This window comes from Sus scrofa, chromosome 2 (genome assembly GCF_054392235.1).
Source record: "Sus scrofa isolate SSC_HxYL_T2T_F1_AM1 chromosome 2, Sscrofa_HxYL_maternal_Yorkshire_Landrace_v2.0, whole genome shotgun sequence".
NCBI lineage: Eukaryota > Metazoa > Chordata > Mammalia > Artiodactyla > Suidae > Sus > Sus scrofa.
The window spans coordinates 120973584-120999434 of record NC_139384.1 but is presented as its reverse complement, the minus strand read 5'-3'; the positions used below and the strand labels follow the sequence as shown (position 1 = coordinate 120999434).

The window sequence follows — 25851 nt, the reverse complement described above, 5'->3', positions numbered from 1 at the left end:
TGGGTCTTGCTCCTCCTTCAGTCATCTTCTGCTCAACTAGTTACTTTTAAGCCTTGGTCTGTATCTGACTGTGCAATAAAGGAGGACTCCCCTGACCTCCCCCAACAAAATAAGAGAGGGATTTTAGCGGAGACAACATAGTCATCAAAATGGCTCTTATAAATTCCAAAATACAAACCAATGGGACAATTTTTTCCAGGAACACCAAAAAGACAGAGAACAAGAAGCTAAGAAATTTGAAATAAACCTAAAGATTTGTCAGTCGTAACATATCATTTATAAGTAAACCTTTTTGTCTGTTGCTGCTGCCGTATGGGCTCCATAGGAACTTCATGGAACTACTGCAATTTACATGCTCTGCTGTGGGAAATAACCAGTATCCTGGACAACCTTAGCAAGACAATCAGCAGCATCATCAGAGAAGTCCAACAAGTCGAGTGCAGGATCCTCTACAATTATATGGCATTGAACACAATTTTGGTTTCCCAAGGATACACTTGTGCAGTGGTCACAGTGACTGCTGTATATATGTTCCCTGAAAACTCTCTATTGTCTATGTCATCACTAAAAATATTTAGACCAGGAAATTGTTGCAACACCCCTCCTGTCCTTACTATATTATCTAAGGACACTTTGGAGCTAATGATCTGAATTCTCTGCATTGACTTCTTTCAAAACTCCAGTCTTGTTTTTACTCTTATTCAGAACTTAATACTCATTAATTATCTTATATATTCTTTTGTATGTGATCGTGTGTATTGTATGATGTGCTTCCCCCACCCCAGTTTTACTGAGGTGCATTTGGCTAAGAAAAATGTTAGATATTTGAAATATTCAGTGTAATAGCCTGGCAGCCATTTTTCTAACCTCTGTTTGTTTCTATGAATTTTCTTTTCTTTTTTTTTTTTTTTCCTTCCATTTTGGTCACCCCAATGACTTAAAGAACTTTCCAGAGAAGGGATCAAATCCAAGCTGCAGCTGTGACATACACCACAGGTGCAGTAATACTGAATCTTTAATCCACTGCACCAGGCCAGGGATTGAACTGGCACTTCCACAGAGATAAACTGGATCATTAACCACTGTGCCACAGCAGAAACTCAATTTTTTTTCTTTTACTTTTCTTTCTTTTTTTTTAGATTCCAAAAGTAAGTTATACCATATGATATTTGTCTTCATCCATTTGGCTTACTTCACTTTGTATAATGGCTTTCAGGTTCATCCTGGATCATGTGTCACAAATAGGAGGATTTATATCTTTTTTAAGGCTGAATAATGTTCTGTATTGTGTGCCTATGTGATTTTTTTAATCTTTCCATCTATTGATGGAAACCTAGATTGTTTCCCTATTGTGGCTATTGTGAATAATGCTGCTGTGAATCTAAGAATACAGATAGCTTTTTGAGACAATTATTTCATTTTGTAGGCATGTATACTCAGAAGTAAAATTGTTGGATAATATGGTAGTTACATTTTTAATTTTTGGCAACCTCCATAGTGTTTTCCATAGTGGCTATACCAGTTTCCTTTGCCTACACATTCGCACCAGCATTTGTTACTTCTCATCTTTTTAATAATAGACATCCCAACAGGTGTGAGGTGATATTTTATTGTCATTTTGATTTGCATTTTCCTGATGATTAGTGATGATGAATATTCTTTCAAGCACCTGTTGATCATTTATTGATTTTCTTTTGAATGAATGTCTATTTAGGTCCTTTGCCCCTCCCCAACTTTTTTAAATTTGAGTTGTTTTTTTAGCTACTGAGTTGTATGAGTTCCTCATATATATTGCATATTATCCCCTTGTCTGGTATGTAGTTTGAAAATACTATTTTTCATTCCATAGATTACCTTTTCATTCTGTTGATAGCTTCCTTTATTCTGTAGGAGAGTTTTAGTTGGAAGTAATCCTACTTGTCTATTTTTGCTCTTGTTGCCTTTACTTTTGGTATCACATACAAACTCTCATTACTATGACCAAAGTTGTGGAGCTTACTCCATCATGTTTTCTTACAGGAGTTTTGTGGTTTGGGGTCTTAAATCCTTAATCCATTTTGAGTTAATTTTTATGACTGGTGTAAGATACAGTCCCAATTTCATTCATCTGGATATGACTTTCAGACTACCTATTCCTCATTGTATATTCTTGAATTATTCTGCTGAAAATTAATTGACAGGGTATAGATGGGCTTATTTCTCAGTTCTATTTTTTCCCTTGATCTATGTGTCCTTTTTATGCCAGTCATAATGGTTTCATTACTATAGCTTTATAATATATGTAAAATCAGGAAGTGTAATGCATCTCGCATTACTCTGCTTTCTCAAGGTTGTTTTGGCCACTTGAAGTCGTTTTTAGTTTCGCAAAAATTTTTGGATTTTTTTTTCTATTCTCTGAAAAATACCATTGGAATTTTGATAGGGATTGCATAAATTTGTAGATGGCCTAGGGCAATATGGACACTTTATCAACATTAATTCCTTTAATCAATGAACATTGAATACCTTTCTATTTATTTGTGTCCTCAATTTCTTTCATCAATTATTAATAGTTTTCACTGTACAGATATTTTATCTTTTTGCCTACATTTATACCTAAGAATTTTATTTTATTATTTTACTATTGAAAATAGGATTACTTTCCTAGTTTATTTTTTTGACACTTTGTTGTTGATGATAGAAACACAAGTTATTTTTACATATTGATTTTTATATACTACAACTTACCTGAAATTGCTGATTAATTCCAACAGATTTTGTTGGAGAATTAAGGGTTTCTATATATATAATATTAGATAAAAGGAAAAATTTACTTCTTTTCTGATTTGGATTTGCTTTAATTCTTTTCCTTTCCTAATTGATCTTGCTAGGATTTCCAATACAATGCTGAATAAAAGTGATGAGGGTGGACATCCTGACTTAAAGGAAAAATTTTCAGCATTTTACCACTGATGATATTATCTGTGGGTTTGTTATATACGGCATTTGTTATGTTGAGGCAAATTCCCTCTGTATCCAGTTTGACATCATGAAAGGATGTTAAATTTTGTGGAATGCTTCTTTTACATCAATGGAAACAACCATGTGATTATTATTATTATATATATATAATATTTTTTTTTGCTTTTGCTTTTTAGGGCCACACCCATGGCATATGGAAGTTCTCAGGGTAGGGGTTGAATTGGAGCTATAGCCACCAGACTACACCACAGCCACAACAACGGAGGATCTGAGCCATGTCTACAACCTACACCACAGCTCATGGCAATGCCGGATCACTGACCCACTGAGTGAGGCCAGGGATCAAACCCATATCCTCATGGACACCAGTCAGATTCATTTCCACTGCACCACAACAGGAACTCCCAACCATGTGATTTTTATTATTAATTATTTTATGTGGTGTGTTATATTTATAATGTATGATGTTGAATCATAATGCATCCCAGGCAAAACCCCACTTGATTAAAATATATGATCCTTTAGTGTCCTATTGAATTTAGTTTGCTAAAATTTTGTTTAGGATTTTTACATTTATATCTATTAGGGATATTAAGTTGTAATTTTTGTGTGTTTGTGGTGTCATTGTCTGGCATTATCAAGGTAATGCTATCCTCGTAAAATGATTTTGGAAGAATTCATTCCTCTTCTGTTTTCTCAAAGAGTTTGAGAAGAATTTATATTAATTCTTCTTTTAATGTTTGGTAGAATTCAACAGTAAAGTTATCTGGTCCTGGACTTTCCTTTGTTGGGAGGCTTTTGATTACTGAATTAGCCTTCCTATTAGGAATTATTCTGTTTAGATTTTCTATTTATTAATGATTCCAGTCTCTGTTGGTTGTATGCGTCTTCTATGTTTTTCACTTTGTTGATATATAACTGTTTGTAATAGTCTCTGACAATCCATTGTATATGTGTGGTATCAGTTGCGATATCTCCTCTTTCATTTATAATTTTATCTATTTGAGTTTTTATCTTTTTTCTTGGTAAGTCTAGCTAACACTAGGTCAATTTTGTTTATCTTTTCAAAAAAACTCAGTTTCATTGATCTTTTCAATTTTTTAAAGTATATCTGCACTAATCTATGTTATTTACTTTCTTCTGCTAACTTTGGACTTAATTCTTTCTTCCTTTTCTAGTGCCTTGGAGAAGTCAAGTTATTTCTTACTATAAGCATTTATAATCATAAACTTCCATGTTAGAAATGCTTTTGTTGTATCCCATAAGTTTTGATATTTTATGTTTCCATTTTCATTTCTCTCAGGATATTTGTTGATTCCTTTTTTGGTTCCTCCTTTGGCCGATTGGTTGTTGAGGAGAATATTGTTTAATCTTCACATGTTTGTGAATATTCCAGTTTTGTTCTTGCAATCGATTTCTAGTTTTATACCATTGTTGGAAAAGATGTGTAATATGATACCAGTTTTTAAAATGTATTAAAAATTCAGGAAGAGACTGGGAAAACTGGAGATTTTGACTGTTCCCTCTATGCCGAGCCTGGATAGGGTAGTTGGTTAAGAATTCTTTCTTTGCTCTTGCTTTATAAGCACATACGCTAAACATTGGAATGATACAGAGGAGATAATACTCAAATTCACAAAGCATTATTCCATATTTTTAACTTATACAGTGCTAGTCAATTAAATCTCATTCAAATTGGAATAATAAAAATTAAAATAAAAAAAGAATTGCTTCTTTGTTTGCTACAGTCCTGTGGGAGTGGGATTCATGAATGGGGGTACCTTTGTTCATGAGAGCCAGACATGTGGCAACCTCCCTCTTGGCAGAAAAATGTAAAAGCTGAGGTGTGGATGCCTGAAAAATCTCCTTCCAGGTATTTTCTTGTGACCTGAAGCAGGCTGAGGGAGAAGGCAGGAGAGGTGTCTATGAGCATCCCTGGTCTCTGGGTAGTGTTACAGTCAGCCCCTAGAGCCTGCCATTTTGTACATGTATTTTCCCATTTGTATAACGTCTAGAAACCACTCAGCTATTTTCTGGATTTTTCTCATAGAACATTGTTCTGTGTGTAGTTGTTCATTTGCTATTTTCATGAAATGAGGGGATCTCAAGAACCTCCTATATTTTCCATCTTGTAGAGTCTTCCTTTACTACATTCTTAGGCATGGTTCTCATAAAGTCTCTTAAGTGTTCCATGATTTCTTAGACAGTCCTAAAACATACTCAACAGATGATATGAGCAGTCCTTCAAGGCCAACAAAAAAGTGAAAGCCAGCCCACCCTAGAAACTATAAACCTCAACTTTACAATGGCTCTGATTCTATCTCTAATAAAGACAGACTCTGGGGAGTTCCCATCATGACTCAGTAGTAATGAACTCAACTAGTATCCAGGAGGATGCAAGTTTGATCCCTGGCCTAACTCAGTGGGATAAGGATCCAGCATTGCTACTGCTGTGGTTTAGGCCAGCAGCTGCATCTCTGATTCGACCCCTCATTGGGAACTCACATATGGTGAAGGTGCAGCCAATTTTTTTTAAACTATAAATCAAAAAAATAAAGACAGACTTTGTCCATCTTAAACAACAGAGGGCTGCCCAGTTGTGCAATTACCTGATAGTTACTGATTCATGTGGCTTGCCCAAAATTTAATCAGGCTTCTCCTCTCTCTACAGTCCTAAGAACTTTAGCTTCCAACTTTAAGGAATACTAAGAGGCAGTACATACCCCCTTAAAAGCTCATTCTGACAATCAGCTCACCACAGCAAGAAACATTTCCTGTTAAATCACACCAGTCATGCTGTCTGCTCATTCCCACCTGCTTGAGTGATTTCCCCTCAAAGTTCTTGCTGACCTTGCTTACTCCTCCCTATAAAAGAAAATGCTTTTTTTTTTCCTGTTTGATTTTGAGATGCTTGCAGCTCTCAAGGTCTGAGTGTTCTTTGTATTACAACAGACTTTTCAAATGGTTTTTCCTTAGCCAAGTTCAGGTTTGTTTTTATTTAACCACACATTTAGAATATTATTTTAAAAATCTATTATGATTGTGCTGTATCTTTCATATCTACTGATTATACATACTGCATATATACATTTTTATTTCATGTAGAATTCATGGGAATGATAATCACCTTATTAAGAATGGCAGCTCCTTTGTGAAGTTAGTGGATTGTGTTCATACGAACTGTGCAGAGAGCCTCAACAATTTAGCAATGCTTGAGTTCTTAAGCTGGATTTGGGATACACAAGTGTTAATAATATTCTTTATATTGTACCAAAAATTCTTCCAATTTTTTTAAGGCTTAGATAGTAAAGATGGGAACAAATTAACAATAATAAAAATGATAACAGAGGAAAAGGCAGGGCTGGCTTTGGCATTTACTAGTTTTATATATGTTTTATTAGCAAGAGTTAAAAATAAAATGAAAACTAAGTTGGTTATTTTCAAACTATTTTTGATCAAAAGCTTTGGTACTGTGAGTTATCACTTGGCATAGTGTTTATAAGGATAGGATTTTGTGTCACACAGTTCTAGAATTAAATTTGCTGTTGACACCTTCTATTTCTGTCACCTTGAGAAACTGACACAACCTTTAGAGCCTCTGATCCCTCATCTGTGAGATGTAGCATAAGCACTACCTCTTTGGGCTATTATGTGGTAAAATAGAGATAACTAGGTGCTTAAAATGTTAAAGGTTATTCTTTAAATAAAAGATTATGACAAAAATTTCATAATAATCTGTCTTTCACATGATTTCTACAGCTGAACTCAGGACCACAACAGAGCCTGAGACTCCAGATGTGAAGAAACTCAGTCTCCTGAATTTGAGGGGAAATAAAAAGGATTTTAGAGATCTTCTTTGAAGTTAAAGACTTGCATTACAGATCCGGCCCTGACACTAATAAGGTAAGTTATCTTGGCCTCTTTAAAAATATATTTTTAAGTATATATCAGTAATATGACAAGCAAAGTGATAAATACTGAGGATAGGCTATTACACCTGATAAATTCATTCCTTTTGGAGCTTATATCTCCTCTTCTATAAAAAGAGTGGCTTAAATTAAATGATATCTTTGTTTTACTAAAATTCCAATAATTCCTAAATAACAAATACTTGGTGAAAATTGATCTTAATTTTTTGGTTAACACTGAACTATCATAAAGAAAAGAAGAGTCATCTATATGCACCAAAGGCTGCACCTGAACCTAAGGCAAGTATATTTGTTAACATATCTTGATTGTGTAAAAGGAGGAAAATAAACAACTAGGGCAGAGGTTTGTTTGGGGTAAGAAGGAGACTAAAGAACAGTATGTGTTAGCATTTCAATACTATCCATATTAACCTTGAAATATATTCAAAATGGGTCTAATTAGTACTATTTTTGCTTCTACCATTCTTGTCCCAATTTCTACTCTCTCTTGCCTGTGTTACTATGAAGACATTGATTTTATCAATTAATCTCTAAGATACCATTTTGCCTCTATCCCCTATATTACATTTTAAACAAGAATGACCAAAATAGTATAAGTAAAAAATAATTATATCATATGATTCCCTGCTTAAAATCTTGGAGTGGCTTCCCAGTACAATTATAATAAGGAAAAAACTAAAAAACAAACAAACAAACAAACAAACCTTGTTAGCCTACATGGCCTTGTATGACGTGGCCTTTTCCTGTGCATTTCATTTATGGCCCATCTTCTCATCACTTCCCTGATACTTCATCAGCACAGAAATGTTTCTCTTTTTACCCTTCAACCCTGCTGATTTCATTTCTGTTTTTAGATCTAGGAACAGTCTGATTTTGGAAAAAAATGTTTCTTATAAGCTCTTTTGCAATTCTTTAGTTGGTTGTCTTCTTTTAACGGCTTAGATGTCAGCTTAAACTTTGCTTTCCTTATGCTCAAGTGTAATGTAGTTTATTGAATTCAAAACCCTATTCATAGTTCACTTTAGGCAGTTGTATTAGTCAGGGTTCTCCACAGAAACATAACCAATAGGATAGATGCAAGTGCAGGTGTAAATGTAGGTATAGATACAGATATTAAATGGATATAGATATATTTATTATAGGAATTGGCTTACACTGTTATGGAGCCTAAGAAGTCCCATGATCTGCCATGTGCAAGGTGGAAAACCAGGAAAGTCAGGATGTACCTCAGTCTGTGTAAGTAGTTCTGAGAACCATGGGCCACCGGTATCAGCCCCAGGGTCCAAAGTCCAGAGAAGCAAGAATACTAATGTCTGAGGGAAGGAGAAGATGGATGTCCAGGCTCAGGAAGAGAAAGACAGTTTACCCCTCCTCCATTTTTTTGTTCTGTTTGGCCCCTCAATATTTGGATGGTGCCCACTCACATTGGTGAGGGTGAATCTTCCTTACTTACCCTACAAATTCAAGTGTTAATTTCTTCTGAAAACACCAGCTCTCTGTGTATTCCTTAGCCCAGCTAGGTTAATGCATAAAATTAAACATCATAGTAGTGAGTAAAGTTTGCTTGTTACTTATTTTGTGTATTTATTATTTCTTCCCCTCTACATACATATACAACACATAATGACAGTGTAAATTTTATGACATCAAAGTCTTATTAGATTTTCCAAATGTTTAGTACCACCTCTCTTATAGTAAGTGCTCAATGAATATTTACAGGTGAAATATATAAAAGAGTGAGTGAAGATGAAGGGATGGGTTGTGATATCTCTATATTACATATATATCCACATTACATATATATTCTCATATTTTCATGTTTTCAGGAAAGAAATCAAAATATATATACAATGTAATTTAAACCAATATTACTGGAATTGTATTCATTTTTTAAGAACTGAAAATATACCTTTTAATGTGCATGGGAAAAAATATAAAGGAGTCCATGCCTAAAAGTAAAATGCATAAATCTGTAATACTAATAGATGACCTCAGGTACATATTAAAAATATAGATGATGTTATTCTTCACCAAATCACAACAGATTTTAAAGATCACTGTTACAAATTGATTTAGAAAACATTTAATTTGAGCTTCTAAAAAGTTCAAATGATCTGTTCCAAAAATAGTGCCTCAGGAAAAATATTAAAGTATTTCCCTCATTACAATTTAATGCCATTAACTGATTTTTAAAATTGACTTCCTTCCACATATAAAAAATAATAAAAATATCTTTGTATAATTTTCCAGTGTATTCAAGTGTCAGTTTATGAATTCAAGACCATAGTTATGACTGAAATAATTTTTGACAAAATAGATTTTTAAAGAGAGAAAAATCTCAAATCACCCATTTTGTAAGTGATTTTTTATACATGAAAAATGTACATACATACAAACAGCAAGTGAATTTGAAAATTTTATTTTTCATAATGTAAACTTTAGTATATCCTTATTGATATGGAAACTTTTTTCTAGATTTTTCAGACATTTGAGATAGTTTATTATGAAATAAAGAATGTTTCTTGATGAATGAATATTAGAAAATACAATTAATATAAATAGTATTTCCCCATATGTGTGCTCATAAATCTTAATTATAAATATTTAACAATGTTTCATGATATTTGAGTGAATAAATGAACTATAAAACTTAAAACATTTGCAGTATAAATTAAGAAATTGTTATAAAATAAAGCCATGTGATCATTGAAAAAGTTTCCATTCTTCCCAACCCAAAGCAAACTGAACTAAATTTAGCAGCATATAATGATTTTTTTTTAGTTTATTTATGTTTTACGGTAAACATTTCCAATAAACCACATGGTTAAGCAATATTTGTCTCTTAGGCAGTGCATATTGTGCAAAACTGGTTTATCCTTTGAATTGAATTTATTCATCATTCTAATCAAATAATATGTCAATTCAATAAACAGAAAAATCATTCAGAACTTATTTAGAGAAGTATTGGAAAAAGACAAAAATAACTCTAGTCCTTGAAGGGGAAACTGTTTAAATATTTGCAGAAATGTGAATGATATATATTTGACTGAATTAACTGGTGATTTTAGTAAAATTAATTAACTATATGTTCATAAAAACTTAGTATTGAACTTCTATTTCGAATGGTCAAAATGAAAATTTTGAATTTAATTTGGTCAAATATTTTTTCCACAGTGAAACTGATTTTTCTGAGTTTAGAACATCAGGCTCATTTTATTCCAAGAGTTTTATTAAAGAAATAAACATATTTTCAGGACTTAAAGTGTAGAATTCTAGGACAAAAAAGTAATATGTCTATTCTAACTACTATATTTATTCAAAACAATATGTGTGCAATATCTCTTAGAAAATGAATCTCTTTACAATGCAAAATTGGTTTTCTGGTATTTGGAAGATTAATAAAAATGTAAGATTTTTTTTTCCCAAGGCAGAATTCAATTCCATTTGTTTCTAGCAAATGAATATTAGAGTTTTTATTTTATTTAGCTATGTTATTTCCCTCATCTCTCTTTTTTTCTTAGTCTTTTTCTTAGGAATGGATAAAACTGATTATAGACTTTAATAGTAGAGACTTACTAGTTTTAATCAGTACAATTAAAATTAAAACTATAATAATCCAAATCTTTTTGTAGAATAGGACTGTAGATATTTGGAAATTGGCTCATCACATACTTCTTCTGTTGGCCAGTTCCTCAGTGTTTTAAATAGATATCCTATAGTGGTCCAAAGTCCCTGATACTGCACAACAACACAACAATGAATGAGCATAAATTGAAAAGCTCACTTGACTTCATAGTTTAGTAGATATTAAAGGAGTATAATTGTAACCACAGAGTTGGATTATTATCTTGCTCAATTGCTTGTCCACCAGAAGGCTTCTGTTTTGATGATTGATAATTAGGCAGGTTCTGGTATATAAAATGTATACATTCATTGCTCAAACTTAGGTTCTTTGGTGAAGACTGAATACCCAAGAGAACCATGAATGCATAGATTAAAAGCTGGTTAATAAATAAGTTGGTTAATAATAAAGTCAGTTAAAAAATGGAATGGATCAGGTGTTTCAAATCTTTGCAATCAATTTACATGTCATTAATATACTGTTATTTTCATGTACTACACTCCATATTATATCTTAGGAAGGCTCTTTCTTTTTCCAGATTAATGAGATGAGATGAAATGAGATGAAAAATTGGGACAGATGGTCATTCAATCAGCATGCAAAATAAGAAAATTCCAGTGTAATAAGAGCAAGAGTACCTTGCCAATAACTCATACTCTAGCTTTCCCTAAGTTGATCAAATACAAAGAATAATAAAATGTTAATTGCACTATAATTCCAGTTACACTAATTAAAACAAAACAGCAATATCAATAACAAATAAAAAACAAGGAAACATGCCCTGAATCTAATATTAAAAGTGCTGATAAATGTAATGTTTCAAAAGGCTGTAAAATGTGAAGATATTTTGAGTGATGATGTGTGAAATGAGGGCTTGTGGGTGATGATATTCTCATCCCCTTTTAGAAACCAGAATAATTTCATGTCTTCAGGGCTGGACTAAATCCACAAATCAGGCCAAGTAGATTTCATTAGTGCCAAGTCAGTAGACAGTGTTTTCAAGGGTAACATGTTGCTCCTTATATTCAAAGGACATAAAATATGGATTAACTTTTGTGCCACCAAATAGTATCAGATGGTTCTCCTGAGTAGAATTTTGAAAAAATTTTCCGAATGTATAAATTAATCTTTCCTTGAATATTATTTTCCAAATATTTATACTGTTTTTTCTAGTCTTCCTGAGGAAACACAAATATAAAGCAGTATTAAGCACAGAAAAAGTTCAATGGGACAAAACAGTTAAAAACAACACTTGGAGACTTCTTTCGATTATAGATATGAAGCCAATGAACAAGATTAAAGAGCAGTACCTAGAAAATACCTCAAACATGGATGGTAATGACAATCACTTTATTATGAAATTAGTGGAAAGTGCATCTATGATTTTACCTCCATTTTTAAATGTACCATTAAGAAGGTTAAATTAGCATTTTTAAGTGAATTAAATAAGAAAATATAAATTAAAGAGAAGGAAAAGAAAAAATATCTGAATATTCTATAAGACTGCCTATAGCTTTATAATCATGTTAGTAGGAAGAGATGAATATTCAAATTGTGTGTTAAGTGAAACCCCAGGCAATTTTAAAGCCTTTTGAATAAGAACCATTGAAATGGCCACACCAATGACCATGATATAGTAACATATTCACTGTTCTGCCTCAATAGAATAATATATGGTCTAATATTTGTGGATGATGTTGTATCTTTTCTTTATGGCATCTTGACTTGGGTGGATATTCAATAATATTTTTAAATGGTTATCAAAAAACATTGTTTTATCCTATACTGATTGTCTTACCTTATGACTAATACAAGATAATTTTTTATTGCCCATAATCTACACTAAGAAATTCTGCAAGGGATATTTAAGTGCTTAGATAAAGAAATTACATCATATGTAGTTGACATTTAGTTCCTTCTTTCCTCTTTTTAGCAGTATCTCATTTTTCATTCAATTGTCCAACCTTATTTCACAAACTGTATCTTCAAGAGAAGCTGATTCCATCCAAGAATTGGCTGGATTTATTTTTAAAGTAACCCTCCCACATTAATATTTTATGCAGGGACACAAACCAACCAAGCCAATGAACACATGGTATACTTCTCACCACAATTAGACAGGAAAGACAGTGATAGCAATTATATATCACGATGAAAACTCATATGAAAAGAAGTTGGATGGTTCTTCCGGAGGGCAAAAAAATGTTTCATTGAAAAGATGGCCTAAGTAAGAAGCCCACCCCCCAGGGAAATTGATAATTAAAAATAAATGCAAAGGATGGGGAGAATCCATTTACTAATTGTACGTGGAACCAGCTCTTTTAATTGACAGTAATAGAAACCTTAGAAAGTCCTTGTTTCTTAAGTCTTTGGCTGCTTGAAGCAAATAGCATTCTGAGTGGTTTTCAGTTTTTATGAATAGAATCCTTTCTATATTTGTTTACTATGCATTCTTTTTTAATTTTTATTGAAGTATAGTTGATTTATAATTTTGTGTTACTTTCAGAAGTACTGCAAAGTGGTTCATATATATATATATACATGTATGTATGTATATGATATTTTTTTCAGATTCTGTTTTCTCCCTTATAGGTTATTATAAGATACCGAATATAGTTCCCTGTGATATACAGTAGGCCCTTGTTGGTTATTTTATTTTTTTTAATACTGATTTTTATTTTTTCCATTATAGCTGGTTTACAGTGTTCTGTCAATTTTCTACTGTACAGAAAGGTATCCCAGTCACACATACATGTATACATGCCTTTTTCTCACGTTACCATGCTCCATCATAAGTGGCTAGATACAGTTCCCAGTGCTATACAGCAGGATCTCATTATTTAGCCTTTACAAAGGCAATAATTTGCATCTATTAACCCCAAATTCCCAGCCCATTTGTTTTATACACAGTAGCATGTATATGTTAATCACAGACTCCTAATCTATCCCTTTCCCCTTTAGTAACCAACCATAAGTTTGTTTTCTATGTCTGTGAGTCTATATCTGTTTTGCAGATAACTTCATTTTTATTCTTTTTGGCATTCCATATATAAGTGATGTTATATGATTGTCTTTGTCTGACTTACTTCACTTACTATGATAATCTCTAGGTCCATCCATGTTACTGCAAATGGAATTATTCATTCTTTTTTAAGTCTGAGTAATATTTCACTGCATATATGCACCACATCAGGCATCTGTTGATGGATATTTAAGTTGCTCCCATATCTTGGCTATTGTAAATAATGCCACAATGAACATTAGCGTATATGTATCTTTTAGAATTAGGGTTTCTCTAGATATATGCCCAGGAGTGAGATTGCTGGCTCACAAGGTAGCTCTATTTTAAGTTTTTTAAGGAACCTCCATGTTTTTATCTACAGTGACTATACCAATTTACAATCCCACCACAGTGCAGGTGGGTTATTTTGGTAAACTTTTTGATAATGGCCATTCTGACTGGTGAGGTGATACGTCATTGTAGTTTGATTTGCATTTCTCTAATAATTACTGATGTAGACCATCTTTGTATTTGCCTTTTGGCCATCTGTATGTCTTCTCTGGAGAAATGTCTTTTTAGATCTTCTGCTAATTTTTTATTGTTTCTTTTTATATTGAGCCTATAAGATGTTTGTATATTTTAGAGATTAATCCCTTGTCTTTCACATAATTAGCAGATATTTTCTGCCATTCTGTATATTGTCTTTTTTTATGGTTTTCTTTGCTGTGCAAAAGCAGGAATATACAATGGAGAAAAGACAGTTTCTTCAATAAATGGTGCTCAAAAAACTGGAAAGTTACATGTGAAATAATAAAATTAGAACATTCCCTAATACACAAAAATAAACTCAAAATGGATTAAAGACCTAAAAATAAAACCAAATAATATATAACTCCTAAAGGAAAACATAGAACACTCTTTAACATAAATAGTGGCAATATTTTTTGGATCCCTCTCCTAGATTAATGGAAATAAAAACAAAAACAAACAAATGGGATCTAATTAAACTGCTTTTTATACTTTTGATAACTAATTAATAGTGCTTAATTTACTTTATAACAATTTTTCCCCACTCATAGTAAATTTGCATAAAATAACCTGTTTATTAAAAGATTTGACAGAATGTTATAACTGAAACTATTTGCTATAATACTAGAAGTAAATAGAAATTGACTCTAACGGGGTCACTTGATGTATATGTGGAAATAGGTTTAAAGTAATAGATTTGTGTATATTGCAAGCATTAAAATCAATACCTTGAATTGTTAAAATTTAAAATAAAAAAGTTACTATATATTTTTTTCTAGAATGGAAACATAAAAATTGCCTTAAGGCTAATCTTTGCCAACCTTTATATTTCCATCAGAACACTCTATGGGAGAACTGTAAGACCACCAATTCACTCAGGACAATACTGTCATAACACAATTCCAAAACATTAGACTTAAAACAATGAAGGTTAATATCTAGCTAATGCTGCATGTTCATCATAGATGGCCCTGGCTCTGCTCAATATCATCTTAATATTGACATCAGGCTGACTTAGCTGTGTATCTCAGAAATTGTAGTGTTTTAGCAGAAGTAAAGTGAATCTGGACAGCCGAGGGTGACACTTAAAAAGTTCTGTTATGAAGTGGTAGTTCACTTTTGCCCACATTTCATTTTCAAAAAAAATGTCACATGACCACTCTTGAGGTAAGCAGGATAGGAATATCAAATCTCATAAATATCAAATCTTACTGCAAGAATGAGGTCCTGCTGTGTAGCAATGGGAACTATGTCTAGTCACTTATGATGGAGCATGATAATGAGAGAAAATAGAATGTGTATATATATGTGTAACTGGGTCACCATGCTGTACAGTAGAAACAAAAATGTATTGGGGAAATTACAATTAAAATAAAAAGAAGCAGAAAAAAAATGGTGGGAAGAAAGACATAAGTCATATGTCCAGGCTTAAAATCAAAGGATCACAGATATATGATACTCCTAAAAGAGTAATTGAATATGTATTTTATCAATCACACAGTCTACCACATCCACACTCAACCCTTTTCTTATGCTGCTTGTTAACACTTAGCCTTGCCACCTCTATCAGCCTTAGGGACAGTAGATAATGTCATGCCCATTGCCTACATTTGAGCCACAATATGCAGTCCAGATACCCTAGATCACCTACCATCCTATGGACTCTGACTTCCACATAGCCTTGTGAATTCTGAATGTTCCCTTTTTTGACATGATTCATCAACTCCAAAAACCCTTCCTCTGATTCCTTTAGAGTTCAAATTCTTTCAAAACACATTTCCTTTTGTCTTGAAACAATTCTCTAGATGTCTCTATTTCTTGTTCTACCTGGAACCTGGCTCTCTCTGGAAGGCATTGCTTCCTCTGAGAAGAAGCAACATCCAACTAGTTAATATTTCCTCTCCCATATCCATCTTACCATTGGGGTTTCAGATATGGTGCCTTTCCTCGTTGTTCTATATTTCCATATCCAGACCATTTTACTCTCTTTTGTGCAAACATCTTCCTACCCCTATTGTATTCTGCTGATAGCTTGAAGATTTTTATTCTTTCTTTATGTCAATGTCTCCAAAGTTACTCCTATCATATTTTTATTTTTATATTGCCACATGATAATTCCCATACTGTACTCTCTCAGTTACTCAAACACTAATTTAGGTGCTGTTGTGAAGGGATTTTTGCAGATGTAATTAAGATCTCAAATCAATTGAAATTAGATAGGGTCATTATGCTATGTGGACCTGATTTAATAAGGTAAGGTCTTAAAAGGGCCTAGGCTCTTCCTAAAGAAAGAAAATTGAAATATGAAAGGGATTTGATATGAGTGAGAATCTCCACTGCTGGCTTTGATGATGAGGGGAGCCACATGGCAAGGCATGAGCTAAGAACAGCCCCAGATGACAGCCAAAATGAATATGGCTAACTCAGTACTGCAACTGTACAAGAATAAATGTTATCAACATCCTGAATGAGCTTGTGAGTAGATTCTTGCCTAGGCCTTGACCAGTACATTGATATCTGTCCTGTGGTACCCTGAGCAGATAATTCAATCATGCCATATTTGAACTTCTATCCTACAGAATTGTGAATAAATGGGTGTTGCAAGCTTCCACATTTGTAATCATTTGTTATGTAACTGTGGTATATACATGCAATAATAATTTGGTTTCTTCATATATCACTCAGAGTCAAACCCAGTCTTTCTTAAGAGCCTACAAGTTCTTCCATGGCCTGCCCCTTCATTCTGAAAACTTTTCATAATAGCTTCACTACTTTCTTCCCTCTCCATGTGCTCTCCAGCTCACATTGACTTCTTGCCATTTCTTGAAATTCCATGAACATGCAAGCAAGTTCCAAACCCATACCTTTTTTATTTGCTCTTCTCACTTCCTAGAATGTTCTTTCTGAAGCCAGGAGTAGGTCTTTTCTCAAATATAACCTCTCAATGAGACCTTTAGTGGCCTTTCTTATGACATGATACCTCCTTTCCCACCTGCAACACTCTGCATCCCCTTCACTGCTGTATTCCTGGTAAACTATAGTTGACCCTTGAACAACAGAGGTTGGAACTGTGCAGGTTTACTTATATTTGTTTTCTTTTCTTTTCTCTCTCTCTCTCTTTTTTTTTTTTTTTCCAATCAGTACTAGTAGAGCTGATTTTGTTTGAATTAATGGATACAGAACTATGGTTATGGAGGCCCAACTATAAAGTTATACAGAGACTTTTGACTGTGTGGAGGGTCAGCATCCTTAACTCCTGTGTTGTTCAATGGTCAGCTGTATACTATATTATGGAAATAACTCATTTACCTAGTTAATTGATCATCTTTAGGCACTATAAAAATATGTTGCTGCTTCATCAGTGAAAGGGTTTTTTCCGATATTAAATGATATGTCCCTAATTCCTATAAGGGTATCTAGCACATAGAAAGCATTCAGTGCATATTTGCATTAAAAAATGGGAATAAATCTCTTTTTATTGTGAATCCGGTAATCTTGGGGATAGTAGAAAGCTCACAAGAGACTGTGACTATAATAACTGGACTGGGGATATATCTTTCAGAATTTCACTGCCAAGTTTTAGACCCATTCCATGTTTGAGGTAAAGAGGTTCCTTAGTGAATATTTAATAAGAAAGATTATTTTAAAAATTATAACAACTGCTGTTAATAAATGCTAGAATGAATAAAGTAAATGTTTCAGAATTATGCCTATAAATTATCTTTCTACGAATAGCATTTCTATGAGTTTTTTCATATCTTTAAAATATTTTTTTTTTTTTTAGGGATCTGTATGTCTGTATTTTATTTTTTTTTTTTTTCATTTTTTTTATTACTCAAATGAATTTATCACATCTGTAGTTGTATAATGATCATAACAATCTGATTTCACAGGATTTCCATCCCACAGCCCAAGCACATCCCTCCACCCGCCAAACTGTCTCCTCTGGAGACCATAACTTTTTCAATGTCTGTGAATCAGCATCTGTTCTGCAAAGAAGTTCCGTCTGACCTTTCTTCAGATTCCACATGTCAGTGAAAGCATTTGATGTTGGTGTCTCATTGTATGGCTGACTTCACTTAGCAGGATAGTTTCTAGGTCCATCCATGTTGCTAAAAATGCTGGTATTTCATTCTTTTTGATGGCTGAGTAATATTCCATTGTGTATATGTACCACTTCTTCTGGATCCACTCCTCTGTCAATGGACATTTAGAATGTTTCCATGTCTTGGCTATTGTAAATAGTGCTGCAATGAACATCAGAGTACATGTGTCTTTGCGAATTGTGGTTTTCTCTGGGTAGATGCCCAGGAGTGGGATTGCTGGATCAAATGGTAGTTCTATGTTTAGTTTTCTGAGGCATCTCCATACTGCTTTCCACAGTGGTTGCACCCATTTACAATCCCACCAACAGTGTACTAGGGTTCCTTTTTCTCCACACCCTCTCCAGCGCTTATTGTTTGTAGACTTTTGGATGATGGCCATTCTGGCTGGTGTAAGGTGATACCTCACAGGGGTTTTGATTTGCATTTCTCTAATGATGAGTGATGTTGAACATCTTTTCATGTGTTTCTCGGCCATCTGTATGTCTTCTTTGGAGAATTGTCTGTTTAGATCTTCTGCCCATTTTTGGATGGGGTTCTTTGTTTTTTTGGTATGGAGCTGCAGAAGTTGTTTATAAATTTTGGAGATTAATCCCTTGTCAGTCGATTCACTTGCAAAGATTTTCTCCCATTCTTTGGGTTGTCTTTTCGTTTTGTTTAGGGTTTCCTTTGCTGTGCAGAAACTTTGAAGTTTGATTAGGTCCCATTTGTTTATTTTTCTTTTTATTGTCAATACTCTGATAGGTGGATCTGAGAAGATGTTGCTGTTGTTTATGTCAGAGAGTGTTTGGCCTATGTTTTCCTCTAGGAGTTTGACAGTGTCTGGTCTTCTTTAAAATATTTTAACTCTAATCAATAAGCAGCAGAGGTTGAACAATTCCAAAGCACTAATATTCAAATATAATATGAAATTTCAAATTAATTACAACCATTGTGGATCTGTGGCACAAATTCTCTTCTGCATGTATTTTAACACCTAGATACTTAGCTTTGTGGTAGATTAAAAAAATATAAGGAACACTGGATTCATATATCAGTTTTTCATTTGTTTCCCACTTCTGCCAGCTTCTTAACTCGTATTTATACTGGTTTCATATATACACATATACGGGTTTTCCTTAAATTAAGATTCCTTCCATTTTTAATAGAATTTTTGAGCTAACCATATTTCCTCCTTACACATAAACTTCCCTCTTCAGTATGAACTATTGCATAATCCTGCTTGTATCAGGCTTTCCTCAAAATTATCACTTTAGGTGTTCCTATTGTGGCTCAGCAATTAACATACCGACTAGCATCCATGAGGACTTGGGTTTGATTCCTGGCATTGCTCAGTGGGTTAAGTACCTGGCATTTCTGTGAGCTGTGGTGTAGGTCACAGACACTCCTCAGATCTGCACTGCTCAGACAGGCTGCGGCTATAGCTCCAACTGGACCCCTAGCCTGGGAAACTCCATACGCCTCAGGTGTGGCCCTAAAAAGACAAAAAGACAAAAGAAAAAAAAAAAGAGTTGCCACTGTGTTGCAATGGGTCTGGGGGTCCGGTGGCATCTTGGTAGCTCTAGGACACAGGTTCAATCCCTGGCCCTGTGGGTTAAGGATCCGGCCTTGCCATAGCTGCAGCGTAGGTCATAACTGCAGCTCAGATCTAATCCCTGGTGGGAACTCCATATGCTGTGGTGTAGCCAAAAAAGAAAATTTAAAAAAGGTTAAAAACAAAATGTCTTTAAAAAAAATTATCACTTTAACCAATCTTTAAGAAAGACGCCAGAGCTCCCATGGTGGCTTAACAGGTTAAAGAGCCAATGTTGTGTCTGTGAAGATGCGGGTTCAATCCCTGGCCTCACTCAGTGAGTTAAGAATCTGGAGTTTCCACAAGCTTTGGCATAGGCTGCAGCTGCAGCTCCAATTCAACCCCTAGCCCAGGAACTTCCATATGCTGCAGGTGCAGTCATAAAAAGAAAAATTCCAAATGCCAGTTCCTGAAATTGTACATATGTGTATATATGTGTGTGTATACATATTTATAATGTAGAAATGTAACAAGAATAAACAGAACTTATATTTTTATGTATAGTTGATTTACATTGTTATGCCAATTTCTGCTATACAGCAAGGTGACTTAGTCATATATATACATATATATATATATATATATGTTTAATTCTCTGGCTATGGTTCTCTCTGCCATATAATAGGACCTTATTATTTATCCATTCTAATGTAGTAGTAGTAGGAAATAATTTACCTTTGATTCATGTGATAAATATAGGATAATGTGATTTCATTACTATAATTATTGAAATACTATTCACAGCTATTCAAAATATTTTTAAAAATTACCTCCTAATCAATTTTTTTAAATAACTGCTCATATGTTTGTCTTACATTTAAAACTGACTAAACTGGTATATACTGCTCTTTCAACTTGCTCAAGCTTTTAAAACTCCTAGAGTCGACAGATCAACATTAATCTGTATCTGATTCTTTACATATGTCTGTGATCCCTTTTTTCATGATGACCTAGTTCAAAAGTGTTGTTCTGTGACTCATAATACATGCCATGGGAAAACACCTGGAAATGATGATAAATATTTTGATCTTCTGTGTGAGTTAATCACATTTCTGCTAGTCCCAGAAATTTTCAACTTGCTGGTAGAATGAAGAATTGATACTAACTTCATCAAGTCAGAATGAACTACAGAAACATATTCTACTGAGCTAAGCTCACATACTTAGAAGACATGCTGAGCCTCAGTTGGCCACAGTGTAATACAGAAAAAAGGAAGATTCACTCCAACGTAAAAAAGCAATGTCTTGAAAGCCAAGACGTCTCTGATTCTACCTCTGGTTTTTGTATTAATTCCCTCATTCTCCCTTAACTCTAAAACTGTACTTAGTACAAAATGAAGTATTCTTAAAATAGTCTGGATTTATAGCTTTTTTGGAAAAAATATGAGCAAGTGGACAGAGTCAGTGTTTCTCTTTCTGCCACACATGATGACCATGTTTGCTCTTGGGGGCCACTCTCTCTCGATCCACAGTCCTGTTCTCCTGAATTAAGTACAGGGCCCACATCACTACAGGGCCCATGTCCCTCATTTTTGCTACTTTCTTGCCTCTCTCTAAATTTGTGTTTGAAACACATAGACTAACTGATGTCTTACATTTCCGATGTATAAGTTATGATTTTATGACTTTTTTAAATGCTGCAATGACCTCCTACTTTGGCAAATCACAGCTGGTACATATCACTCCTTAGATTGAAAGCTTTGTATTTACTTCTGGGCACCTCTTTAAACAGAAAGAAATGTGTTCAGAGGATTTGGATGTTTTCTTGGGATGAGGCAAGAGGTAGTTTGATTCTGGTTATGACATGAAGTCCTGAATTAATAGCTGCAGGTGCCAGTGGGACAGGAGGGTTCAGGGGGCATAATATTCATCCCAAGCAATATCTGGATGTGGAAAATCAGGTGATGTGAACAAGGGTGGGAGGCACTCTACTCTGATGGAGGCTTCAGTGTTTTAGCTGAGTGCCTCAAGCCGGCCTGGTATCTGGCAGGAATGTTAAGTCATAGGGTTAAAATGTTATGTGTTGCTTGATTGAAAATTTAGTGTAATGCTAGCTTTTAAAATGCTAATAAAAACTGTAATTTAGCCTCTGAAATTTATGCAAAATTACTGGCACTTTCCTTTCAGTTTGTGAAGAGATAGGGGTTGAGGTTATCTAATTCGATATTTGATCTATGTTTAGGGTTATTTTGATGAGGAAACCCTAAAGATGATAATAATAAGAACCTAATAGTGCTTCATTATTTTAAAATATTCTTCCTCCCTTCAGTTAATGCACATAATCAACTTGGGAGGCAGAAAAAGTGGCAGTCCCCTTTCATTGGAAGAAACCATAGCACAAAGTGTTATTCTGATTACAAATACAAACTTTTTTTAAAAATCCCTAAAATGATATTAGTAATAGTGTCCACCATCTATTTTCCATACAGCTACCAGACTATTTTAAACATTTAATTTAGGCTATATCACTTCCCTGAATAAAATCTTATTCTCAATGCATTTAGAATAAACTCTAAATCTCCTTATAAGAATTAAAATCCTATTGGTATTTTCCAGTAGGGAAAAGTGTGATGGTAGTTCTATTGCCATTTTGAGTAGAATGGTTCTGCATCCTGAGGGGGTGGTCCCTTGCACTGCTGGATAGTTAGCATCACAAGTCCCTGAACATTAAATACCAAGAGACCACCATCCCCATACATTTCTATACATCCCCAAAGTAGATGGTACTGCACATTCCTCATTATAAAATACTGAGGGAGGGGGAAATAACCCCTGTCATTCTCTCTGATTATATGTCCTATATTCTCTGTGATGCTTTCTGATTTCAGCTTTCTTTTTCTTTTTCTTTTTTTCTTTCCTCAAACACACCAAATTGTTTCCTGGGATGAGGGTTTGTATTGCTTTTGACATGGCAGGTTCATTTTCAACCTCTAAGCCTAAGTTAAAATTCCATTTTTTCAGAGCAGTCTTTGCTGATCATTCTTTCTAAGCTTACTCAACTCATCCTCACTGTTACTGTCACATCACTTTATTTCTTCTACTGTTTTTAACATAAGTCAAAGCACATGTCTATTTGTTTACATGCTCCCTGTATTAGTACCAAAGCTATGTGTGCCTATTTATTTCCATAACTTATCACCTGGAATGCAGTAAGTTCTCTTTCTCTCCTTTTCCTACTTTTTACTCTTTCCCATTCTCTCTCCTCACATACATACAAACACACACCTCTTTAATTGCTTTTAAATGTAGATTTGAGACAAAAGCTAGTGTCATCAGTGCAGAAAAACTTCAACGCCCTACCCTCATTTTAAAGAAATTGTACATTTGTAGTTTAAGAAACGGATGCTTAAAATTTAAATGCAGGTAAGATTTATATACTCAAGCATTAGCTGTGAAGATACCACTTTCCTTTTTGTATAAATAAGATTCACTCAAGTCTTCTAAGACTTGTGAAGGCGTATTATTTTTTTTTAAATAAATGTAAACCTTTCTTTAATGAAAAGCCTCAAAACCTTTAATTTGACAGTGGGATCTCTAAAAAGATGATGTGATGTGTGGCATTTCCCAGACATAACTTGGGTGGAATATAATGTATGAAGTATCTTAACAAAACCAACATCCCATGAAATAGCACACATCAAAAAAAAAAAAAAAACTCTAATTCAGATGTAAATGATGACTTTATGCAATTTTATTATGTTCATAGATCTTGAGGCATTGATGAGAACTTGTAGTCTAGAGTATAAATTTATACTCATAACTTAAGTGGTAAAGAGCTCTGAGTCCATCTTTGAAAGCCAAAACCATGTACATATGCAAGTCTTGCTTTAACTTCAAATTTAACATGTAAAAACTATTTTCCCTGTCTTATTTCTTCCAATTACATTACTATTCTAATTATTCAAACTCTTCCCTAAAAAGGACTCTTGCCTTTAGATCACAGTCTCTTCTGTCCTGATGAAAATGTTCAGAAATGGTTATAAAATCTCAAACAAAAATATTTTGAAACAGTAACTCAAAATTTTGCAATTAATAGTAACAATTTTTTCTTGGTAATCTTAAGAGTAGCATTCATTTAAATTAATGCCAATAAGGACCTACTGTATAGCACAAGGAAATCTATTCAATACTCCGTGATGGCCTATATGGGAAAAGAATCTGAAAAAGAATGGATATATGTATGTAAATAGCTGATTCACTCTGCTGTATACCTGAAGCTAACACAACATATAAGTCAACCATACACCAATTAAAAAAAAACATCAAAAGTTATTTTCATCATATATACATATATATGTATTTGTGTGTGTGTATATATATATGTGTATATATATATACATATATATATATATTTGAGACAAATGAATACTTGGTTTTAAGATTAAATCTTTTAAACATATCCTTTTTCTTTTTTAAGAATAAACTTGTGGTTGCCAAGGGGGATGGGGAGGGAGTGGGGTGGATTGGGTGCTTGGGGTTAATAGATGCAGACTATTGCCTTTGGAATGGATTAGCAATGAGATCCTGCTGTGTAGCACTGGGAACTATGTCTGGTCACTTATGATGGAGAATGATAATGTGAGAAAAAGGAATGTATAAAAAATAAATAAGACTTTTGAAGGCATATTATACAAAACAGTTTCCATGTGATTTCTCTGCTTGATAGTGACTATAGGTACAGAGCTGGAGTCCAGAACAGTTACTGCAGTGCTTGGCCCCTGTGTGACAGGAATACAAATTAAGTTCTTCTACACTAACATGTCCAATTTGTTGCACAGCAGTGACTTTCTCCCTCCCTTCCCATGGGAATTTAGAAATTTCAATAAGTAACTTCTCAGCCATGCGACAGTTTTACATATTAAGGATGAGCCATACGTTTGTTTTTTTAAAATCTAACTATATAGGTAATTGTGGGTTATTTCCTGGTAACTTTTGATGGTATATCAATTAGTTTAATCAATTCAATTTTCTTTAGAGCTGGCAATTTATTTCCTTGCTTTGTTGATATCCTTTCAGGCAGGTTGAAAATCCATAAGAAATACTGGTCAATAAGTTATCTACTTTTCTAGTGTAGAGCAGAGAATAAGCAGAATATATTTCCCCAGAACTTTGTTAACACTAATAAAAATTTTAGACTTTTAACAGCAAAATATAACTCAGTTGTTAAGAATTATATTCTTAAAATGGTTGTATTTTCATGTAGTGGCATCAACACATGATTCTCTATTTTAACACAACTTGCTCTTAGGACAACATGTTTAAATTCTGATAGAGCTGTTCTGTTTATAAAGCATTTCCAAATATATTGTCTTTATTAATTCTCACAACTCTAAGTGCTGACATTATGAAATGAATTTTCCCCACAATTTTTTTTAGGGCAGGATCAGAATCAGACCAGAACCTCTTCTTTGACTTCAAGTTCTGGCTTCAGCTCAATGTAATAGATGATTCTTTAAATAATATTTTATCTAAATGTTTAATTCAAGCCTAATATTGCCAAAATATTTTAGCTTTTCTAATAGTTGAAATTAAAATGGGTAATAAGTAAGGGTGTCTTTTATCACAGTTTTCCTGGGATATTCCAATTTATGCTTATCTATCCTGTTGTTCCAGATATCTGATTGGTATATTATCTGCCCTATTCTCTTTCACTTTCAAGTGTATTCTGGCTTGGACCATATATGCCAGGGTATCTAATATTATACATTGGGATAGCTACTGAGAAAAAAAAAGAAGTCATTTATGAAAAGAAAATGACATAAAGAAGAGTACAACTAAGCCATAGAAGAAATGGCAACCATTTACAAATTTTAAGTTCAAGTTAAACAATACTTGGAAAGCCCTAGTTACACGACCAGTGTATATCTGGCAGATAATCCATTCAGGTAGTGATCAGAGAAGCACTGTAGGTCAATGTTTACTCAAGGATGTATTGCTTTCAATCATTGTATTAGAAATGCTCACTCGCTTCAACTCCAGCCTCTTCTCTCAGGCCTTTGTTCAAAATACACCTGCTTGTCAGAAAATTGAAGTCAAAACCATCAGGGTCAGGCAAAGCGGATTTTAACACTGCTCAGAACTTGAGTAAGAATTCCAAAGTCTGGGCTGGACTCCAGAAATCTGTTGTAGGATGAT

The 25851-nt window shown here is 33.8% G+C and overlaps 1 long non-coding RNA gene across 4 annotated transcripts in view; it reads left to right on the top strand.

Moving 5' to 3' along the window:
* The window catches only part of LOC110259433 (uncharacterized), a 651590-nt gene that overhangs the window by 488260 nt on the left and 137479 nt on the right, over positions 1–25851 (top strand). For 3 of the 4 annotated variants that reach the window (XR_014838479.1, XR_014838478.1, XR_014838477.1), the window contains one exon: positions 6721–6864. This is a non-coding gene — a long non-coding RNA (uncharacterized LOC110259433). Of the gene's footprint in view, positions 1–6720; positions 6865–25851 lie in introns of those variants that run through there. The other variant, XR_014838476.1, reaches the window with a different exon arrangement.